Source organism: Tursiops truncatus, chromosome 13 (assembly GCF_011762595.2).
Source record: "Tursiops truncatus isolate mTurTru1 chromosome 13, mTurTru1.mat.Y, whole genome shotgun sequence".
In the NCBI taxonomy this organism is placed as follows: Eukaryota; Metazoa; Chordata; class Mammalia; order Artiodactyla; family Delphinidae; genus Tursiops; species Tursiops truncatus.
In genome coordinates, this window is record NC_047046.1 from 55,703,376 (window position 1) to 55,728,699 (window position 25,324).

The window sequence follows — 25,324 nt, forward strand, 5'->3', positions numbered from 1 at the left end:
ATTATTATTGACTATATTCCCTATGCTGGACATTATATTCCCATGACTTATTTTATAACTGGAAGTTTGTACCTCTTAATCTCTCTCACCTATCATACTAAACTCCCCCATCCCTCCCCACCCCCGGCAACCATCAGTTTGTCCTCTGTACCTATAAGTATGTGTCTGCTTCTATTTTGTTAGGTTTGCTCATTTGTTTTGTTTATTGTTTCCACATATAAGTGAAATAATATGGTATTTGTCTTTCTCTGTCTGTCTTATATCATTTAGTGTAATAACTTCTAGTTTCATTCATGTTGTCACAAATGGCAAGATTTCATTTTTCTTATGGATGGGTGATATTCCATTGTGTGTGTGTGTGTGTGTGTGTGTATCTCACGTCTTCTTTATTCACTTACCTAGTGATGGGCACTTAGGTTTCTTCCATATCTTAGCTATTATAAATAATGTGCTATGAACATTGGGGTGCACATAACTTTTTGAATTAATGTTTCTGTTTTCTTCATAAAAATACTCCCCAGTGGAATTGCTGTATCACAAAGTAGTTTTATTTTTAATTTTTTGAGGAAATGCCATACTATTTTTCAAAGTGACCATACCAATTTACATTCCCACTAACAGCACATGACTGTCTCCTTTCCCCCACATCCTTACTAACACATGCTATAGTTTTCTTTTTGGTAATAGCCACTCTGACAGGTGTGAGGTGATATAGCATTGTGATTTTGACTTGCATTTCTTTGATGATTAGCAATGTGGAATGTCTTTTCACATGTCTGTGGTCTCTGTGTGTCTTCTATGGAAAAATGTCTATTTAGGTCCTATGCCCACTTTTTTATCAGGTTGTATTTTTTTTAGATATCAGTTCATTGTATATTTTAGATATTAACCCCTTATGGGATAGATCATTGCAAACATTTTCTCCCTTTCAGTAGGCTGCTTCTGCATTTGTTAAGTTTCTTTTGCTATTCAAAGTTTTTACTTTGCTATGGTTCCATTTGTTTATTTTTGCTTGTTTTCCTTGCTTAAGGAGACAGATCCAAAAAAAACTGCTAAGATTTTTGTCAGAGAGTGTACTGCATAAGATTTCTTCTAGTTTTATGATTTCATATTATACAGTTAAGTCTTTAATCCATTTTGAATTTATTTTTGTATATAGTGTGAGAAAATAGTCCAGATTAATTATTTTTCATGAAACTGTCTAGTTTTCCCAGCGCCATTTATTGAAGAAGCTGTCTTTTACCCTTTGTATATTCTTGCCCTGTTTGTCATAGGTTAACTGGCCATATAAGTGTGGGTTTATTTCTGAGATTACTATTTGGTTCAATTGATCTATGTGTCTGTATCATACTGCATTTGTTACTATAGTTTTGTGGTTTATTTTGAAATCAGACCACATGATACCCCCAGCTTTTTTCTTCTTTCTTAAGATAGTTTTAATTATTCCGTGTCTTTTGTGTTTCATACAAATTTTACGTTTATTTGTTCTAGGTCTCAAACAAATGCCAGTAGTATTTTGATATAGATTGCCTTAGGTGGAATGGTCATTTAAACATTATTAATTTTTCCAGTCCATGAATATAGTATCTTTTCATCTGTGTCATCTTCTATTTTTTTTTAATCAGTGTCTTACAGTTTCAGAGTCTTTTATTTAGTTAGGTTTATTTCTAGGTATTTTATTCTTTTTGCTGTGATTGTAACTGGGATTGTTTACTTAATTTCTCTTTCTGATAGTTTGTTGTTAATGTATAGAAGTGTATTAAGTGTATTAATGTATAGAAGTGTATTAAGTGTATTAATACACAGATTTCTGTGTATTAATTTTGAACCCTGCATTGATGAGTTCTAATAGTTTTTTAGTTACGTCTTTAGGATACACTCTTATCATGTCATCTGCAAATAGAGACAGATTTATTTCTTCCTTTCCAATATGGGTTTCTTTTATTGTTTTTCTTGTCTATTTGCTGTGACTAGGGCTTCCAATACTGTGTTGAATAAAAATGATGAAAGTGGGCATCTTTGTCTTGTTCCTGATCTTAAAAGAAATGCTTTCAACTTTTTACTGTTGAGTATACTGTTGGCTCTGGGTTTGTCATATATGGCCTATATTATATTGAAGGATATTCCCTCTATACCCACTTTATTGAGAATTTGTTATAAACGGATGTTGCATTTTGTTGAAGAATTTTTTTCTGCATCTGTTAAGATGAGCATATGATTTTTATTCTTTAATTTGTTAATGTGGGGTATCACACTGATTGACCTGTGGATATTAAATGATCCTTGCATCCCTGAAACAATGATCCTTGCATCCCTGAAACAAATCCCACTTTGATAATTGTGTATGATGCCTTCAATATATTGTTGAATTCAGTTTGCTAATATTATGTTGAAGATTTTTGTATATTTTATCATCAGTGAAATTGACCTGTAATTTTTGTGTGTGTGATATCTTTGTCTGATGGTCTCACAGAATGAATTCGGAAGAGTTTCTTTCTTTTCATTTTATTTAAATTGTTTGAGAAGTATAGGAGTTAAATCTTCTTTAAATATTTTGTATAATTCACCTGCAAAGACACATGGTCTTGGACGTTTATTGTTTTCTTGTTTTTATTACTGATTTTTTTTTTTTTTTTTTTTTTGCAGTACGCAGGCCTCTCACTGTTGTGGCCTCTCCCGTTGCAGAGCACAGGCTCTGGACGTGCAGGCCCTGTGGCCATGGCTCACGGGCCCAGCTGCTCCATGGCATGTGGGATCTTCCCGAACTGGGGCATGAACCCATGTCCCCTGCATCGGCATGTGGACTCTCAACAACTGTGCCACCAGGGAAGCCCTTATTACTGATTATTTTTTTAAAATTTCCTGAGGTAGGCTTGTATTGCTATAAAGTTTCCTTTTAGAATTGCTTTTGCTGCATCCCATAGAGTTTGGATAGATGTGTTTTCATTTTAAATTGTCTCCAGGGTTTTTTTTTTTTTTAATTTCCTCTTTGATTTCTTTGGTAACCAGTTGGTTGTTTGGTACTATTTTGTTTAGCTTTCACATAATTGTGTTTTTTGTACATTTTTCCTTGAAGTTGACTTCTCAACATTGTGTTCAGAAACAATGGTTGATATGACGTTAATCTTCTTAAATTTATTGAGACTTGTTTTGTGACCTAATATGTGACCTATTCCTGAAGAATGTGTATGGTGCTTCTTTTGGATGGAATGTTCCATATATATAATCCATTAAGTTCATCCTAATGTGTGAAATGTGTCCTTTAAGCCCAGTATTTCCTTGTTGATTTTCTGTCTAAATGATTTGTCCATTAATGTAAATGGGATGTTAAAATCTTTTAGTATGATTGTATTACTATTGAGTTGATAATTTCTCCCTTTCTGTTTGTTAATATTTGTTTTATGTATCTAGATCTCCTATGTTTGGTGCATATATATTTACAATTGTTATATCTTCTTGTTGGAGTGATCCCTTGATCCTTATGCAATGTTTTTTGGTTTTTTTTGTCATTTGTTATAGTCTTTGTTTTAAAGTCTATCTTGTCTAAGTATTTCTACCCCAGCTCTCTTTTCATTTCCATCTGCATGGAATACCAATTTTCATTCCTTTAATTTCAGTCTGTGTGTGTATTTAGATCTGAAATGAGTCTCTTGTAGGCAGCATTAATATGGGTCTTTTTTTTTTTAATCCATTTAGCCACTCTCTGTTTTTTGATTGTAGCATTCAGTCCATTTACATTTAAATTAATTATTGACAGGGATGTACTTACTGACATTTTGTTAATTGTTCTGGGTTTGTTTTTGTATTTCTTTTTTCTTTCTTTCTTTTTCTTTTGCTATCTTCCCTTATGACTTGATGACTATCTTTAATATTATAATTGGATTTCCTTCTCTTTTTTTGCATAAGTATCTATTATAGATTTTTGGTTTGTGGTTAGCATGAAGTTCATATAGAACAACCTATATACTTATGTGACTGTTTTAATTTGATTATCTCTTAAGTTCAAACATTCTAACAACCCTGCATATTTACTCTCCCTGCCCACATTTATTTTTTTATATCATATTTTATAATATTTTGTTTATAACCTAGCTACTTATTGTGGATATAGATGATTTTGCTACTTAAAAAAATCTTCCTACTAGTATTATAAGTAGTTGATCTACATTTAATGTATATTTGCATTTACCAATGAGATATATTCTTTCATATTTCTAGTTGTGGCCTTTTCTTTTCTACTTTGAGAAGTCCCCTCATCATTTCTTGTAAAGCCAGTTTAGCAGTGCTGAAAACTTTTATCTTTTGCTTCTCTGTAGGACTCTTCATCTCTCCTTCAAATATGAATGATAACCTTGCTGGGTAGAATATTCTTGGTTGTAGATGTTTTTCTTTTATCACTTTGAATATATCCTGCCACCCTGTCTGGCTTGCATAGTTTCTGCTGAAAAATCAGCTGATAGTTTAATGGGAGTTCCCTTGATTGTAAGCAGTTGCTTTTCTCTTGCTGTTTCTAAGATTCTCTCTTTATAATTAATTTTTTGCCAGTTTAATTATAATCTGTCTTGGTGTGGGTTCATCTTGTTTGAGACTCTCTGTGCTTCCTGAAACTAGATGTCTGTTTCCTTCCCAGGCTAAGGAAGTTTTAAGCTATTTTTTTTCAAATAAACCATTTACCTCTTTCTCTCTCTCTCTCTCTTTTCTCCTTGTGGGTCCCCTCTAATATCAATGTTCATATTCTTGATGTTGTCCCAGATGTCTCTTAAATTGTTCTCATTTTTAATTTTTTTTTCTTTTTTTCTGTTCAGCCTGGGTGATTTCTACTACTCTGTCTTCCAGTTCGCTCATGCATTCTTCTGTACCATCTAATTTACTGTTGATTCATTCTAGTATTTTTATTTTTTATTTTATTTTTTTTGTGGTATGCTGGTCTCTCACTGTTGTGGCCTCTCCCGTTGTGGAGCACAGGCTCTGAATGCTCAGGCTCAGCAGCCATGGCTCATGGGCACAGCTGCTCTGCAGCATGTGGGATCTTCCCAGACCAGGGCACGAACCCGTGTCCCCTGCATCAGCAGGTGGACTCTCAACCACTGCGCCACCAGGGAAGCCCATTCTAGTGTATTTTTTAAATTTAAGTTATTGTATTCTTCAGCCCTGTTTGGTTCTTCTTTATATTTTCTCTTTGTTAAAAATTTCACTGTGGGTTTCCCTGGTGGCTCAGTGATTGGGAGTCTGCCTGCCGATGCAAGGGACACAGGTTCATGCCCCGGTCTGGGAGGATCCCACGTGCCACAGAGTGGCTGGGCCCATGAGCCATGGCCACAGGGCCTGTACATCCAGAGCCTGTGCTCTGCAACAGGAGCGGCTGCGGCAGTGAGAGGCCTGTGTACCACAAAAAAAAAAAAAAAAAAAAAAAATTTCACTGGGTTACTCTATTCTTCTCTGTCTTCGTTGAACATCTTTATAATCACTACCTTGAATTCTTTATTGAGTAGATTGCTTATCTCCATGTTTCTTATTTTTTCTTCTGGGTTTTGTCTTATTTCTTTATTTGGAACATATTCCTCTGTGTCCTAATTTTGCCTCATTTTCTGTGTTTATTTCTGTGTACTAGGTATGTTGGTTACATGTCCTGACCGTGAGGAAGCCACCTCATGTAGGACATGTCCTGTTGAGCTCAGTTGCACACACTCCACCATGGTCACCAGAGCTCTATATTCCCCCTATGTGTGGGCCCTCTGTTGAGGCAGCACCAATCCTATGGGGAAGCTGGTAGGTGGGGCTAACCCCCGGCTTAGTTGAAACTTCATCACATACAAAATTATTAAATTCACTCAAGTCTATTTCTATACCTGGACTTTTTCTACTTCGCTGGCCTGGCTAATGATAGATGCATAAATATTGCATCTGTGTGTATAATAGAGGCTCTATAATATATTTTAATTTCTAGCTGAACATGTTTTTTTAAGGAATTTTCTGACTATTCTGGGATTTATATCTATAAAGATAAATACAAATTTATATATGACCTTTATAATCAAGTTCTCTAATTGCAAAATAAATATTGGTATTTTTGTAGAGCTCAATCAAGGTTAACTCAAAAAGTAATTCAAAAAGAATTGACTTTTTGTGGTACTGTTGAATCACAATATACAAAAACAAGCTTTTTTTCCATTTTTCTTAAATATAGTTTTGTTCGTTTCAACAGTGGTTTAAATTTTCCTTATATAAATTATGCAAATTTTTTGTTAACTTTTTTTTCCTAAATATTTTACTAAAATACTTTGGTGATAAAATCTATAAGTGTGTTGAACTTTGTCAAGTACTTTGTAAGAATTTATGGTAATCATTGATACTTTTTCTTCATAGATCTATTAATATGATACATTGTATTTTGGGGTTTCATAATATTTAAAAAATCTTAATATTTAAATATTTTAAAATATATTAATTTTAATATTATTAATATTAAATTAATATTTTAATATTTAAAAGTCTTAATATTAAAAATCATAATATTTTAAAAATATTTAAAAAATCTCTATAATCAATACCAGTCTGTTAAAGTATATTATTTTTGTTGCATTATCTTTGTTTCTATTTTATTTAATATTTAAGAGAAAATATTGATATTTGAGATTTTTCATCAATTTTATTTTGTGTTCATTCTCAATGATATTTTTGTAACCATAGTATATTTGCTGTATATGAGAATTTTGAAGTTTTTATTATTTTTCTCCTCTTTGGATTATGTGACATTTATGGAATTGACAGAACTTCCCTGTAAAACTTTATATGCATCTTATTTATGGAAATGCCATTCATAATATAGTTTCTCAAATCCTTTTCTGGTGTTTTTTTCCATTTAGATTATTTCCACTGATGTTAATTTTGGTTAATTACATATTCCTAAAAAGTAATCCATTTCATACAGATTTTCAAATGTATAAGTTGAATTGTGCAAAAGAGCTACAGAATTTTTTTTGTAAAGAGTTCCCCTTTTGTATTTTATTCAAAGTTTCTCTACTTTAATTTCAGTATTTTCTTTTTTATAACTTAAAGTAAAATTTTGTATTTTGTTGATTTTTAACAGTCAGCTTTTAATTTACTTATTAAATTTAAGTTTGTATTTTTTAGCTCATAATTTCTGCTTTTTTGTGTGTGTGTGTGTGGTACGCGGGCCTCTCACTGTTGTGGCCTCTTCTGCTGCAGAGAAACAGACTCTGGACGCGCAGGCTCAACGGCCATGGCTCACAGGCACAGCCGCTCTGCAGCACGTGGGATCTTCCCGGACTGGGACACAAACCCGTGTCCCCTGCATTGGCAGGCAGACTCTCAACCACTGCACCACCAGGGAAACCCTCTGCTTTTGTTTTTATTAGCATATTTTTATTCTGCTTCCTTTGGTTATTTTGTTTCTTTTTTCCAGATATTTGAATTGGATATTTAATTTTCTTTTATTCATTGATACAGATATTTAATGTGAGGAATTTTCTTCTAAGCATTTTTTTAGCAATATCCTGTAGATTGTAACATGGCCATTTTATTATCATTAGTTTCTAGAAATTCTGATCTTTTTTTATTTTCATTTTTATATAGTTCTAGAAAAAGATTGCTATCAATTACTATTTTTTCTGGTTACTATTTTTATTGTTTCAATTTTTCTGCTTTTTTAATGTTTTCCTTGTGCTCAAATATGTGGAGAAAATTATTTGTCAATGTTTTTATACATACCACAACAGAGGTGTACTTTCTATTTTGGGATTTCTATGTTTGATATATATTTAAAAGTTAACAGAGGATTTAATTAAATGGAAAATAATTTACTATAAGAAAGAAGATTGATATAATCCAAAACACTAAACAATTAGAGGCAAATAATCATAAAATGGCTTCAAGAGATACAGAAAATCCATTTGATAAAATTCAAATACTTTCATTAAAACAACACATATCCCCCAACATAGCAGAAAACAAATTCTTGACATGGGAAACTATATTTACCGTTTTCAACCATTCCAGATACAACTTGTTTAGTCACTCCCATTTTTCTTTATTACTCTATATTTTTGCATTCAATAGTATATATTTGATATAATGCCTTCATTAGTAAAAATGCTTAATGTCACTCTTACCTTTTACTTTGATCATTTAGATATAAAATTCATAATGGGAAGGTCACACAATTTTGAAGATTGATTCTAATGCAAATTATCTTGTCATTTAATTGTTCCTTTGTAAATAGTTCCTTTGTAAATAGTATTACATTCCTTTGTAAAGAGTATATTTCTCTATCTGATACATAATACATTTTCAGGATTTCTTTTTTGTTTCTTGCTGTTTTTTTTTACCTTTGCAATTTTTATTTTATAATACCAATAATGGTGCATGAGGCAAAAACCCTTAGTATCTACCAAAATCTATTTTTCCTACTTTTAGAGAAATAATATGATAGCCAGGTACATGGATAGTCCATATTTCACAGCCATCCTGGTGGTTAAGTATGGCCAAGGACAAATTTCTCTAGAATGGAGCAGATTTTAATAAAGTAGTCATGGTAGTGTACTTCATGGTAGTCATAGTTAATAATACTGTGTTGCATATTTGAAAGTTGCTAAAAGAATAGATCATAAAAATCCTCATCACAAGAGGAAAAAAAATGTAATTATGTATGGGGACAGATGTTAACTAGACATTGCTGTAGAAAAAAAAGAAAGAAAGAGAGAGAGAGAAAGAAAGAAAGAAAGAAAGAAAGAAAGAAAGAAAGAAAGAAAGAAAGAAAGAAAAAAAGAAAGAAAGGAAGGAAGAAAGGAAGGAAGAAAAAGAAAGAGAAGAAAAGAGAATACATATGTATTCATTACCTTTCCCATTCTACTGTCTAGCTTTTTTTTTTTTTAAACATCTTTATTGGAGTATAATTGCTTTACAATGGTATGTTAGTTTCAGCTTCACAACAAAATGAATCAATTATATATATATACATATGTTCCCATATCTCTGCCCGCTTGCGTATCCCTCCCTCCCACCCTCCCTATCCCACCCCTCCAGGCGGTCACAAAGCACCGAGCTGATCTCCCTGTGCTATGCGGCTGCTTCCCACTAGCTATCTACCTTACGTTTGGTAGTGTATATATGTCCATGCCTCTTTATCGCTTTGTCACCGTTTACCCTACCCCCTCCCCATAGCCTCAAGTCCATTCTCTAGTAAGTCTGTGTCTTTATTCCTATTTCACCCCTAGGTTTTTCATGACATTTTTGTTTTTTCTTAAATTCCATATATATGTGTTAGCATACGGTATTTTTCTCTCTCTTTCTGACTTACTTCACTCTGTATGACAGACTCTAGGTCTATCCACCTCATTACAAATAGCTCAATTTCATCTCTTTTTATGGCTGAGTAATATTCCATTGTATATATGTGCCACATCTTCTTTATCCATTCATCCGATGATGGACACTTAGGTTGTTTCCATCTCTGGGCTATTGTAAATAGAGCTGCAATGAACATTCTGGTACATGACTCTTTTTGAATTATGGTTTTCTCAGGGTATATGCCCAGTAGTGGGATTGCTGGGTCATATGGTAGTTCTATTTGTAGCTTTGTAAGGAACCTCCATACTGTTCTCCACAGTGGCTGTATCAATTTACATTCCCACCAACAGTGTAAGAGGGTTCCCTTTTCTCCACACCCTCTCCAGCATTTATTGTTTCTAGATTTTTTGATGATGACCATTCTGACTGGTGTGAGATGATATCTCATTGTAGTTTTGATTTGCATTTCTCTAATGATTAGTGATGTTGAGCATTCTTTCATGTGTTTGTTGGCACTCTGTATATCTTCTTTGGAGAAATGTCTATTTAGGTCTTCTGCCCATTTTTGGATTGGGTTGTTTGTTTTTTTGTTATTAAACTGCATGAGCTGCTTATAAATTTTGGAGATTAATCCTTTGTCAGTTGCTTCATTTGCAAATATTTTCTCCCATTCTGAGGGTTGTCTTTTGGTCTTCTTTATGCTTTCCTTTGCTGTGCAAAAGCTTTTAAGTTTCATTAGGTCCCATTTGTTTACTTTTGTTTTTATTTCCATTTCTCTAGGAGGTGGGTCAAAAAGGACCTTGCTGTGATTTATGTCATAGAGTGTTCTGCCTATGTTTTCCTCTAAGAGTTTGATAGTTTCGGGCCTTACATTTAGGTCTTTAATCCATTTTGAGCTTATTTTTGTGTATGGTATTAGGGAGTGATCTAATCTCATACTTTTACATGTAGCTGTCCAGTTTTCCCAGCACCACTTATTGAATAGGTTGTCCTATCTCCACTGTACATTTCTGCCTCCTTTGTCAAAGATAAGGTGACCATATGTGCGTGGGTTTATCTCTGGGCTTTCTATCCTGTCCATTGATCTATATTTCTGTTTTTGTGCCAGTACCATACTGTCTTGATTACTGTAGCTTTGTAGTATAGTCTGAAGTCAGGAAGCCTGATTCCTCCAGCTCCATTTTTCATTCTCAAGATTGTTTTGGCTATTCGGGGTCTTTTGTGTTTCCATACAAATTGTGAAATATTTTGTTCTAGTTCTGTGAAAAATGCCAGTGGTAGTTTCATAGGGATTGCATTGAATCTGTAGATTGCTTTGGGTAGTAGAGTCATTTTCACAATGTTGATTCTTCCAATCCAAGAACATGGTATATCTCTCCATCTATTTGTATCATCTTTAATTTCTTTCATCAGTGTCTTATAATTTTCTGCATACAGGTCTTTTGTCTCCTTAGGTAGGTTTATTCCTAGGTATTTTATTCTTTTTGTTGCAATGGTAAATGGAAGTGTTTTCTTGATTTCACTTTCAGATTTTTCATCCTTAGTGTATAGGAATGCCAGAGATTTCTGTGCATTAATTTTGTATCCTGCTACTTTACCAAATTCATTGATTAGCTCTAGTAGTTTTCTGGTAGCATCTTTAGGATTCTCTATGTATAGTATCATGTCCTCTGCAAACAGTGACAGCTTTACTTCTTCTTTTCCGATAATCAAAAAATACCTAGAAACAAATGACAATGGAGACACGACGACTCAAAATCTATGGGATGCAGCAAAAGCAGTTCTAAGAGGGAAGTTTATAACAATACAATCTTACCTTAAGAAACAGGAAACATCTCGAATAAACAACCTAACCTTGCACCTAAAGCAATTAGAGAAAGAAGAACAAAAAAAACCCAAAGTTAGCAGGAGGAAAGAAATCATAAAAATCAGATCAGAAATAAATGAAAAAGAAATGAAGGAAACGATAGCAAAGATCAATAAAACTAAAAGCTGGTTCTTTGAAAGGATAAACAAAATTGATAAACCATTAGCCAGACTCATCAAGAAAAAAAGGGAGAAGACTTAAATCAATAGAATTAGAAATGAAAAAGGAGAAGTAACAACTGACACTGCAGAAATACAAAAGATCATGAGAGATTACTACAAGCAACTCTATGCCAATAAAATGGACAACCTGGAAGAAATGGACAAATTCTTAGAAAGGCACAACCTGCCAAGACTGAATCAGGAAGAAATAGAAAATATGAACAGACAAATCACAAGCACTGAAATTGAAACTGTGATTAAAAATCTTCCAACAAGCAAAAGCCCAGGACCAGATGGCTTCACAGGCGAATTCTATCAAACATTTAGCGAAGAGCTATCACCTATCCTTCTCAGACTCTTCCAAAATATAGCAGAGGGAGGAACACTCCCCAACTCATTCTACGAGGCCACCATCACCCTGATACCAAAACCAGACAAGGATGTCACAAAGAAAGAAAACTACAGGCCAATATCACTGATGAACATAGATGCAAAGATCCTCAACAAAATACTAGCAAACAGAATCCAACAGCACATTAAACGGATCATACACCATGATCAAGTGGGGTTTATTCCAGGAATGCAAGGATTCTTCAATATACGCAAATCAATCAACGTGATACACCATATTAACAAATTGAAGGAGAAAAACCATATGATCATCTCAATAGATGCAGAGAAAGCTTTTGACAAAATTCAACACCCATTTATGATAAACACCCTGCAGAAAGTAGGCATAGAGGGAACTTTCCTCAACATAATAAAGGCCATATATGACAAGCCCACAGCCAACATCGTCCTCAATGGTGAAAAACTGAAAGCATTTCCTCTAAGATCAGGAATAAGACAAGGTTACCCACTCTCACCACTCTTATTCAACATAGTTTTGGAAGTTTTAGCCACAGCAATCAGAGAAGAAAAGGAAATAAAAGGAATCCAAATCGGAAAAGAAGAAGTAATACTGTCTAGCTTTGGATGACAACAAGTTCAAGCAAACGTAGATCTACAGAATGGTAGGATTAAGAGTACATAAATTGCCACATAGAAGTGAGCCACTCATAAACCAAGATCACTGCCCTGGATGACTTTGTGAGGAAGAAATAAGTCTCGAAGAGTTTGAGCCATTGTATTTTAGGATATATTTATTGAACAATTTAATGTACCCTAACTAATAAATCATACTTTAAAGGAATTGTTTTCATTCATCCTAGTCAGAATTCACTGTAATCCTTAATCTGCAATTCATGTTGTTCTACAATTTTCAAAAGTTGTAAACTACTATATTTTCAAATACCTCTCCATTATTCTCTCTAGTCTAATAAGCAAACATTTTTCGATAGTGCTGTGACAGTCTTAGCTTGACCATGTAGGGACAAGAAAACTCCCTTGCCCAACCTGGAGGAGGAGCTGATGATGGAAGTATGATGTCTATTCAAGAATGAGGAAGAAGGTGGTCTTTTCCCCCTTTCCACTTTTCCTTCAGTTATAAAGCAGTCAACCACTAAGTTCTTGGGGTTCAGCACCCTCCTGACAGCCTGCTTTTTGAAGTGTTTCATAGAATTCACCTGTAAAGCCAACTGGTCCAGGACTTTCTTTGTTGGAAGATTTTTAATCACAGTTTTAATTTCATTAGTTGTGATTGGTTTGTTAATATTTTCTATTTATTCCTGGTTCAGTCTTGGAAGGTTATACCTCTCTAAGAATTTGTCTGTTTCTTCCAGGTTGTCCATTTTATTGGCATAGAGTTGCTTGTAGTCATCTGTTAGGACGCTTTGTATTTCTGCAGTATCTGTTGTAACTTCTCCTTTTTCATTTCTAATTTTATTGATTTGAGTCCTCTCCCTCTTTTTCTTGATGACTGTGGCCAACAGTTTATCAATTTTGTGTATCTTCTCAAAGAACCAGCTTTTAGTTTTATTGATCTTTCCTATTGCTTCTTTGTTTGTATTTCATTTATTTCTTCTCTGATCTTTATGATGTCTTTCCTTCTGCTAACTTTGGGTTTTGTTAGTTCTTCTTCTCTAATTGCTTTAGGTGCAAGGTTAAGTTGTTGATTTGAGATTTTTCTTGTTTCTTGATGTAGACTTGCATAGCTAAAAACTTCCCTCTTAGAACTGCTTTTTCTGTGTCACATATGTTTTGAATCATCGTGTTTTCATTGTCATTTGTCTCTAGGTATTTTTTGATTTCCTCTTTGATTTCTTCAGTGATCTCTTGGTTATTTAGTAAAGTATTGTTTAGCCTTCATGTGTTTGTGTTTTTACTTTTTTTTTTCCTGTAATTGATTTGTAATTCATAGTGCTGTGGTCAGAGAAGATGCTTGATATGATTTCAATTTTCTTAAATTTACTGAGGTCACAAATCATTTGTGACCCAAAATGTGAACTATCCTGGAGAATGTCCCATGTACAGTTGAGAAGAAAGTGTAATCTGCTGCTTTTGGATGGATGTCCTATAAATATCAATTAAATCTATCTGGTCTATTGTGTCATTAAAAGCTTGTGCTTCCTTTTTACTTTTGTTTGGATGATCTGTCCGTTGGTGTAAACAAAGTGTTAAAGTTCCCCACTATTATTGTGTTACTGTCGTTTTCCTCTTTTATAGCTGTTAGTAGTTGCCTTATGTATTGTGGTGCTCCTATGCTTGTTACATATATATTTATAATTGTTATATCTTCTTCTTCGATTGATCCTTTGATCATTATGTAGTGTCCTTCCTTATCTCTTGTAACATTCTTTATTTTAAAGTCTATTTTATGTGATATGAATATCACTATTCCAGCTTTATTTTGATTTCCATTTTCATGGAATATCTTTTTCCATCCCCTCCATTTCAGTCTGTATGTGTCCTTAGGTCTGAAGTTGACCTCTTGTAGACAACATATATATGGCATTGTTTTTGTATCCATTCAGCAAGCCTGTCTCTTTTGGTTGGGCATTAAATCCATTCATGTTTAAGGTAAGTATTGATATGAATGTTCCTATAACCATTTTCTTAATTGTTTTGGATTTGGTTTTTAGAACCTTTTCTTCTCTTGTTTTTCCCACTTAGAGAAGTTCCTTTAGCGTTTGTTGTAGAGCTGGTTCAGTGATGCTGAATTTTCTTAGCTTTTGCTTGTCTGTAAAGCTTTTGATTTCTCTATTGTATCTGAATGAGATCCTTGCTGGGTAGAATAATCTTGGTTGTAGATTCTTCTCTTTCATCATCTTAAGTATATCATGCCACTCCCTTCTGGCTTGTACATTTCCTGCTGAGAAATCAGCTGTCAACCTTATGGGAGTTCCTTGTATGTTATTTGTCATTTTTCCCTTGCTGTTTTCAATAATTTTTCTTTGTCTTTAATTTTTCCCAGTTTGATTACTATGTGTCTCGGTGTGTTTCTCCTTGGGTTTATCCTGTATGGGACTCTCTGTACTTCCTGGACTTGGGTGGCTATTTCCTTTCCCATGTTAGGGAAGTTTTCAACTATAATCTCTTCAAATATTTCCTCGGGACCTTCTCTCTCTCTTCTCCTTCTGGGACCCTTATAATACAAACGTTGTTGCATTTAATGTTGTCCCAGTGGTCTCTTAGGCTGTCTTCATTTCTTTTCATTATTTTTTCTTTATTCTGTTCCACAGCAGTGAATTCCACCATTCTACTTCCTAGGTCACTTATCCTTTCTTCTGTCTCAGTTATTCTGCTACTGATTGCTTCTAGTGTAGTTTTCATTTCAGTCTTTGTATTGTTCATCTCTCTTTGTTTTTTGTTTAATTCTTCTAGATCTTTATTATACATCTCTTGTGTCTTCTCAGTCTTTGCCTCCATTCATTTTCAAGGTCCTGGATCATCTTCACTATCATTATTCTGAATTCTTTTTCTGGAAAGTTGCCTATCTCCACTTCCTTTAGTTGTTTCTCTGGGGTTTTATCTTGTTCCTTCATCTGGTACCTAGCCCTCTGCCTTTTCATCTTGTCTATCCTTCTGTGAATGTGGTTATTGTTCCACAAGCTGCAGGATTGCAGTTCTTGTTTCTGCTGTCTGCCCTCTGGTGGATGAGGCTGTCTAAGAGGCTTGTGCAAGTTTCCTGGTGGGAGGGACTGGTGGTGGGTATAACTAGCTGTTGCTCTTGTGGGCAGAGTTCAGTAAAACTTTAATCTGCTTGTCTGCTAATGGGTGCGGCTGTGTTCCCTCCCTGTTGGTTGTTTGGCTTGATCCAACACTGGAGCCTACACGGACTCTTTGGTAGGGCTAATTGAGGACTCTAGGAGGGCTCACGCCAAGGAGTACTTCCCAGAACTTCTGCAGCCAGTGTCCTTGTCCTCACAGTGACACACACCCACCCCCACCTCTGCAGGAGACCCTCCAACACCAGCAGGTAGGTCTGGTTCAGTCTCCTATGGGGTCACTGCTCCTTCCCCTGCATCCCGATGAGCACACTACTTTGTGTGTGCCCTCCAAGAGAGGAGTCTCTGTTTCTCCCAGTCCTGTTGAAATCCTGCAATCAAATTCTGCTATCCTTCAAGGTCTGATTCTCTAGGAATTCCTCCTCCTGTTGCCGGACCCCCAGGTTCAGTAATCTGACATGGGACTCAGAACCTTCACTTCAGTAGGTGGACTTCTGTGGTATAAGTGTTCTCCAGTTTGTGAGTCACCCACCCAGCAGTTATGGGATTTCATTTTATTGTAATTGTGCCCCTCCTACCATATCATTGTGGCTTCTCCTTTGTCTTTGGAGGTGGGGTATCTTTTTTGTTGAGTTCCAGTGTCTTCTTGTCGATGATTGTTCAGCAGTTAGTTGTGATTCTGGTGTTCTCACAAGTGGGAGCGAGAGCTCACCATTCTACTCCACCGTCTTGAACCAGTCTCCAAAGGCCTATTATTTTAATTCTAAAATTTAGCCATGGGTCAAACCTAAACACACAAAATCAATCTTATCCATCCATATATACACTTCCAGATGGACATGAAATTCTTCATTTGTTTTATCTCAAAGTAAATATATAAACAAAAATATAACACTAAGAAACCAGATCCTCTGTCTTTCTCCCAACAAGTAGAATAATCTCTATAAACCATCAATCTATTTACAGATATTGCAAAATGATTAGACAACAAGAAAAAGTACTGGTACTTGAAGGCAAGTGACTAGTCAGAAGGAATCAAAATCAATTCCTCAACATGAAGCAGATGAAAGAAAATGTGAGGAACACAGGGTGCACAGCTGGGTTCACAGTTGGATTCCCAGATCACCAGTCAAGAGACAAAGTAAAGGGACTCCAAGATGGCTCCTTACCTGTGCTGAGTAAATAGTGATCTGAAGCCAAGTACCAAGGCTACCTGAATCATGCCACCAAATCAATGAGAGACAGATTACAGCAGACAATTAAGGAGATAATTTTATTCAGGCTGTTATAATAGAGAGGATATTCATTAATTAGAAACTTTTCAAAGCAAAAGAAAATGGTCTTTATGAGATTCAGGAGGAAGAATAGAGATAGGTCTGATCTCTGAACATGTAAGAACAGGGCAGTCCTTTGCAGTTAGCCGTTTCTTAGAGCACAAAATAGTGGAAGTACTCCTTAGCTATTTTGCAGGTGTTTTCTCCTGGGGAAAAAAATGTTTATTAAGGAGTGCTCTTGAAATCAGCACCAGTTGCAGGGAAGAGAATAATGCAGGATTAAGCAGAGGGAGCATTCAAGCTCCCAACGGAAGACTTGGCTCCTCCAATGAGAAGTTCTGAGGGTGTGATGCCCCCACAGATTTGTCTTGAGCTGGGTTGAGAAGCCAGGTCTATATGGCCCTATGTCCAGTCACTGGACATGGATCAGCCCAGGAATGGAACATGAGTTCCCTTCCTAGAAGGATCTCAATAGTGCAGTGCAGTGTCAACAAGTATTTTCTCAAAATAACAGGTGGAATTTGGAGTCCTAGGGTTTATTCAAGAGATTCTAATGTAATCACTCTGTTCAGGTTCAAACTCTTATTTCCTTTGCCTGGTTTCTTAGTGCTGGAAACTGTAACTCTGAAGACTTGTCTATAGCTTATTGTACATATTAGGAGTTCAGCTACTCTTTAATGTTTTTGCCTTGATTTCTCTCTTGAATTTTAGCACCTTGGTATTTCTCTTTCTTTAGAGTTCAGCTCTAAGTTTGTGTTTCATTCATATTTATTTTATAGTGTCTTTCAGATCATTTTATTATGTTCCATTTTTAGGGTTCTAAAACTCCTGGTTTCTGTACAGGTGCCATTGACACTTTTTGTATAGATGTGTATTTGTTGCCTGTGACTCATTTACTGTATGGTCAGGAAGGTCCTTTCTTCATCAGTTCAGTCTACCAGGGTGATCAGTATTTCCTTAATTTAATAATGTTTATCTTTGATATGTTATGATTTTAATTGTGAAATGCTGCTCAGATTTCCTTTTTTCAAAGGATTTCTTCAGAAGTAATGTGCCCTATAAATTTTAGGAGACACAATATTTTTAGAGATTTTACTAATAAAGCCAGTATTAGAAACTTGTATGTTTGACCTTGACACATGCCTTTACTGCTAAACAGGAAATCTCTATAGCATCAACATCAATTTTAAATAAAAATCAGGCCAATATTTATCTCAAAACTTAGTCTCAAGTCATAATCACATTTATTATAATTTATTCTCTGTGTATACTGTTATGTGTGACACCTGTCTTTGCCAATAAAATCCATAATCCTGGAGAGCAGATAATGTAGTTTCAATCTTCTTTGGCCTCAGCAAAGCCCAAAAATATATGAGTATTTAGTCCTTATAGAGTTACAGAAAGATATAGAGAGGAGAGTGGGAGAATGCCAGAGTAAGAGGTTGCCAGATTCATTGGCAAGCATCTTGGCAATGTCTTATCTGGGAAGGCAGCATGACACAGTATATTTTTAATCAAAGGGACGTGGGTTTTCATCTCAGCTCTCTTGTGTACTAGCTGTGTAACCTTGGGCAAGTACTTAAAGTTCCTTAACATTACGTTTTTTTTTTTTTCACCTGATAAATACAGTTAATAATAATACTTAACTCACAGAGGTTTTGTGAGTATTAAATGAGGTAATGAATATAAATCATTTTATACCATCCTGACAAAATTGAACTTTGTAAAAAATATTTTAAATATGTTTCCTTCCCTTAAAGCATTTTTGCTCCATATCTGAATCAACTCAAATAATTTTTAAAATGCAGATTCTTTGACACTTCCCCATTTTGTATCAAAGTCTTTGTGGATTGAGCCTGGGGAATGTGCCACCCACCCAGCAAAGTTAAACCCCAGTTGTTTCAAAAACAGTGAGATCTAGAATAAAAGTTTTTCTTTTTTTGTTAAAAAGAAAAAAAAAAGCTGAAGAGAGAGACACAGAGAGAGAAAGAGAGAGATTGTGAGACAGTGTAAGCAGACACAGCAGAGGTCAGCAGGAAGCCCTTGACCAGTGATCATCCCCTGGGACCTGAGAGGAGGATTGGCCTGATGAGCCCCTGCTGTTGCACGACCCACTTGTTCAACAGCCCTGCCCAAGACTGATGTGAGACCTCCAACAATCCCAGGATCAATTTGGAAATTAATATGATGGGTGCTCCAATGGACTTTAAACAATTGTGTTCCATTGTGCTATTTGGGCTTTTTAAAGAAATTATTTAGTGGGAAAAAAATCTCTATGGATGAAAGACAGGAATAAATGACAGAAACTGCTTCAGAAAGAAAACCGAATTCTTTTCTGGAAGAAAAGAGAAGAAAGTTTTTATTTTTTTTTCTCCTTTGCAAATAATGGGAAACTATCCAACACATTCTGTCTGGAAGTGATGCTGCTCTATGTGTCTGGCTTTTATAATATCCAGGGCAACATTTTCCATTATAGAATATTATCCTTTCTGAGCTCGCCTCTTCCACAACTACTGCTTTCTAACTTGAGGCTACAATATACCTAACCTCATGGCTTTCCTTCAGGCTATAGTTGGTCAAAAAACTACAATACTTATATTAGGGTGCTACAGTCAAGCTGGGTCCTCAACCCTTTCTCTACAACAAAGGATAATGATTCCTAAAAACCACATGAAAAGAAAAAGGTTTCCAATTTCTAACATGTTAATGGCTGGTTCATAGATATTAAATAATTAAGTAACAAAGAATCGGATAACTTACTCAACACAAGGATGCATCCAATGTTATTAAAAACTAGCTGACCTTCTTACTCTGAACAGAACTCAAGACAGGTGCAAATGAAAACTCAAAATGAACACAAAGAACCAGCCCTGTTCCTCGGGGCTCTGTCTTGCCTGATTAATCAGTGGGAATCTGGCTTTCACTGACAGCTGCCAACAACCAGATAGCAGCACAAATCAGCCCGTTGCAAAGCAGAACAAGGGACAATCGGACTTTGGAGGCCAATTTCTTCTGAGCCAGTGGGCAGTGACAGTAAGTGTAGTTTTGCCGCGCTGAGAGGCAAACAATCGTTTGCCTACCACCTACCCTACTCTCCAAATGTGTTTAGATAACTAATGAAAATGAGTCCAGAGGCTTCCCAAGGGCCAACATTTTGCACATCAGAGAAACACTATACAATTCAGCTTGAAGTGACAAGTCCCCTCAGATGCACACAGCACTGCTGGAATAGGAGTAGAAGCTTACAGGTCAAGAGTAGCATGAATTCTTAATGCCCCAGGAGTCCAAGGACAGAATAACAGGGGCAGTTACATATTCAATTATTTATCAAGTTCATTTATAAAAGTAAACCAAATATCTAGACTAGTTGGTGTATATGAGAGAGTAGCATGTATATCAATAAATAATATGAACAATTTAGCTCTCCACAAAGTTTTCCTCCCCTTATATCTTACAAATAAACCCTGACTCATCTGGCAACATACAATATCTGGTACCATATATTTCTGTTTTATGAATAGTGCCCTAAGACACAAATATAAGTAGAACAAAAACTCACCACTTATGAAGAAAACTTCTTTATTCTTCTAAATAAATTTTTAAATAACAATAACATGATAGCAGCTGCAATTTAATAGGTTCCCATAGACTATATTTCAAGTAATATAAAGAGAAAATATACCAATTCTATTATATGCACGTAATACACCCTTTCACACCCACTCACATATATTTTTAATCCTGATGATAATATTGTAAAGTAGGACTTAGTATCCTCATTTTACAGGTGGGGATTAAGAGATAAAATATTATGTCTGAAATCAAACATTAAGTAAGTAGCAAAGCTGAGATTAGATCCTAGTACTTTATATTATTTAACCCAGTTTGGTTATCTTCAAATGTATGGGTCAAGAGAAGTGGGTCTTATAAAATTCTCTTAAATGTCCAATTTTTGAATCAAATATTATTCATCTTCTTTATTTAAAAATTGTATATAAAAAATAATCTCTTTGCCTTTGGTTATGCAATCTATGAGATTTAACACTTGATCTGTTTTTTATTTTTGTTTGGCCTTTTCCAGAACATGATAGAAATAGAATCATACAGTATGTAACATTTTGATACTGGATTCTTTTAGTCAACATAATGCCTTTGAGATTCACTCATGTTGTTACATGTATCAGTGTCTCATTCTTTTTTTTTTTTTATGGAACAGTTTTATTGTGTTTCAAATACTATAAATTCCTTCATTTAACATATACAATTCAATGATTTTTTATACAAGTTTTTGCATGAACATGAGTTTTAATTTCAGTTGGATATACACCTAAGTGTAGAATCCTGGGTCAAATCGTAAATGTAAGTAAAACGTTAAAAGAAACAGCCAAACTCTTTTCCAAAATGAATACACCATTTTTTATTCCCACCAGCAATGTATGAGAATCCCAGTTACTTCTCATCCTTGTCAACATTTATATTGTCAGGGTTTCTTAAAGCCATTCTAAAAGTGGCACAACATTGTGTTTCTTATTTGCAATTCCATAATGATAAATGTTGACCAACTTTTCATAGGCTCACTTGCTATTTTTATATATTCTTGGGTAAATGTCTTTCCAAACACTTTGCCCATTATTTTTACTTGGGCTGTTTATTTTTGTATTGTTGAGCTTTTTAAATATTTTTTATATTCTGAGTACAAGTCCATTGTCTGATATGAGATTTGCAAATATTTTCATCCAGTCTGTAGATGGTCTTTTCATTCTCTTAACAAGATATTTGGCAAATGAAATTTTGTCTACTTTTAGTTTTAGAGAAGTTTTTTTTTCATTAATTTTTTAATGAATATTTATTTCTGTTTCATTGAGAGCTATTTATCTAACCCAAAGTTACAAATATTTTCTTGTTTCCTTAGAGTTTTATGTTTTATCTTTATATGTTTTTTCTATTATGACCTATTTTGAGCTGATTTTTTCATGAGTTTTGCATTATAATTTTTTTAAAATTTTTTGTATGGATGTCTGATTGTCCCAAAACAATAATCTTAAAAAGTTTTTCCTTCTCCATCAAATTGCCTCTGCGTTTGTCAAAAAAAAAATTGACCATATTTGTGTGGGTGTAATTCTAGACGCCATTCTGTTTCATTGATTTATGTATCTTGTTGCCAAAATATTGCACTGTCTTGATTATAGAAGCTTTACAGAATAAAAATAGATAGTGTGAGTACTCCTATTTTTTTTTTATATTTGGACTATTCTAATTCTTTTGCTTTACATAAAAAAATTTAATATGAGTTATGTATATCTGCAAAAAAAGTCCTTATTATCTTCTTATCATCACCCACACCATCCTTTTAGATAACAGAATTAGAAACATCTGGAAACAACACTTTTCCTGTTTTCTTTACTTATCAGTTGTAATATATCAGAAAAATATAATGTCCACTTTACTGTATTTCCCTCACTTAAACTATCTCATTCTTCCCTAGATCTAAATACTGTTGTCAATTTTGTATATATAATTTAGATTATTAATTGTCTATGCATTTATATACAGATGTATGTAGCATACACACACACACACACACACACACATACATAATCACACACTATCACGTATATAAGTGTATTGTATTCTTCAGTACATTCTATGATATGGAGATCAAACCACATGAATAGACACACACATACACATACACACCCACATATATACACTATATATATATGTGTAAATAGTATTTCTAAGTGTTTTAATCTGTTCTTTTTTGGTATTAAATAGAGAACATATTAAAAGAGAACATACTGGAGTTTCTATCTTCAGCCCCAGTAAGTAGAGACAGGAAAGAGAGTGACTCCCACCCTTACAGCAGAATGGAACCACACTAAGTTCAAATTAAGACTTTTCCCCAAACCACTGAAAAACAACCATCTGTGTCCAAGATAAAAGGAGAGATCCTTCCTGAGGGTACTGAAGAGAGTCGAGGACTTCCTCATTTAGAGTAGATGTAACCTAACACTAGTAAGAAAATTTTAGATAATAGATTTGTAAACTTGTGAAAGCACAATGTGGGTGAGCAGGAGAATGTAAAATATCTGGGGCCTATAAAGTGGGTGGGTCACACTGTCTTGCAGGCTTTTTCTGTAGGAACCCAACAGGGTCCGCAAAGAAAGGATCAGAAAGAACCCTAATGTGTTTATATGTCACAGACCTAGGGAAAGCAAAAAACAATCAGGCTATAGGAGCAAGGAACTACACTTGGATTATTCTCAATCTGCCCTACTGAACAAAAGTTGCCATGTGCAGAGGAAAGGACACTGCTGTGATTAAGTCATTGGTAAATATTCTTTGCAGCTTGGAAAAGGCAACAGATGGAATATTTTCACTCCATTTGGGAGAAGGAAGGTTTTATACACTGTGTTCACTAGAAATATTCCTGCTAAAGCAGGCAACATGCTCACAATACCCACTATTCTTTAAAATTTTGGTAGATGCATTAATCAAATATATGAATAAAATAAAATAATTATATACTAATAAATTGAGAAGGAAGAAATATAACCAGTTGGTATATGGGAGCTTGACCATACCTAGTCATACTGGTTGGCTAGAACCAAAGGTTAAATTTTCAGGAATTGTCTGAGCTGGTTGTTAAACACATGGGTAGCATGAAATTAACTGTGATGAGAATTGCATCATGGAACTTGGCAAATCCTACAAATCAGGATTCTGTGTTTTCTTTTTTTTTAAATTTTCCTGACAGTCGATTGATAAAGTTTTGCCAACATACCATGAGTAGAACTATCTTCATTTACAGATAATATAATAGTATAGTTAGAAAATCTAAGAAAATAAATGATAAAATATACAGATGATAAGTGAATTAAGTTAGATAGCAAGATATAGAATTACCCTACAAAAATCAATAAACTTAATATGTAAGAACAATAATGAACTTAAAAATATGATGGAAGACAAAATGCCATTTACACCTACAAGAGTAAATGAAATATTTAGGAATAATAAAAACTGAAAAGTGAAGTAAAGACTATATGAGGAAAACAAAACTACAGAAAGATGGAAATACGAACTTGAACAGAAGAAACCCATGCTCTTTCCTTGGATAGATTTTTCATTCTCCCAACCTTAATATCTACATTTAACACAAATTTAATAAAAATATCAAAACATTGTTTGTGTTTGGAGCTAGATAGAGTGATTCTAAAGATTATATCAAAACATAAACCTGGAAGAATATCTAGGAAAGACCTGAAAAAGTACAGCAAGGAATAGAGGCTAGCCTTGTTATATATTAACATATATTAAAAATTTCCTATAATTAAACCAGTGTGTTCCTGGAACATGAATTGACAGGCCAGTGGAACAGAATTACCAATAGGTTCAAATATATATAAATTATTTGGTATGTACTAAAGTTTCAAATAAATTGGAGAAACATGTTTTTAGATAGTAGTATTGGAACAATTCTATAACCATTAAAAAGTAATAAAATAAGATCCAAACCTCACACTGTACACAAGAATAAACTACACATGTATGTATAATTAAGGTTAAAAATAAAATGTATAAATACCAGGAGAAAACACAGGGGAACTGTTTATAACCAAGATGTGGGGAAAGGCCTTTTAATTAAAAATCCACATTTAATTATTTTAATCATGAATTTAAGTACAAATCATTAAAAAATAATTTACATGGAAATAAAACAATGTGAGTAAAGTGAAAAGATAAATGATAAACTGAGAGAAAATATTTACAATTTATATAATGAGTAAAGGGATAATATCTATAATACATAATGAGTTAATAAAACCACAAGCCCTATAAAATAATGAGAAACAGGCATGCATATTTCACAGAAAAAAGATATACAAATTACCCTTAAACATAGGAAAATACTGCACTCAAAAATAAAAGAAATATATACATATTATTAACATATGTAATATATAATATAAAATATAATATATATTATTAATTATTTCATTTATTGAATTGGCAGAAAGTAAACAGCTTCAGAATACACTTTATCAAAAAGCTTATGGAGGGATTTCCCTGGTGGCACAGCAGTTAAGAATCTGCCTGCTAATGCAGGCGACATGGGTTTGAGCACTGGTCGGGGAACATCCCACATGCCGTGGAGCAAATAAGCCTGTGTGCCACACTACTGAGCCTGCACTATAGAGCCTGCAAGCCACAACTACTGAAGCCCAAGTGTCTGGAGCCCGTGATCCACAACAAGAGAAGGCACCACAGTGAGAAGCCTGCACACCACAACGAAAGGTAGTCCCCACTAGCCGCAACTAGAGAAAGACAGCGCATAGCAACAAAGATCCAACGCAGCCAAAAAAAAAAAAAAAAAAAAGCATATAGAGAAAGAATAAGGCACTCAAATATTATTGGTAGAGGTATAAAATGGTACAACTTTTATGGAGGGGGATTTTCAATATTTAAAAAAAAAAAAACCTACGCATTTATATACTTATTTACCATTTGCCCCTACAAACTCATTTCTAGGAAATTATCTTGAGTATATAACTTAACAAATACAAAACAATGTAAGCACAAGTTTACTCATTGCTTAATATTATA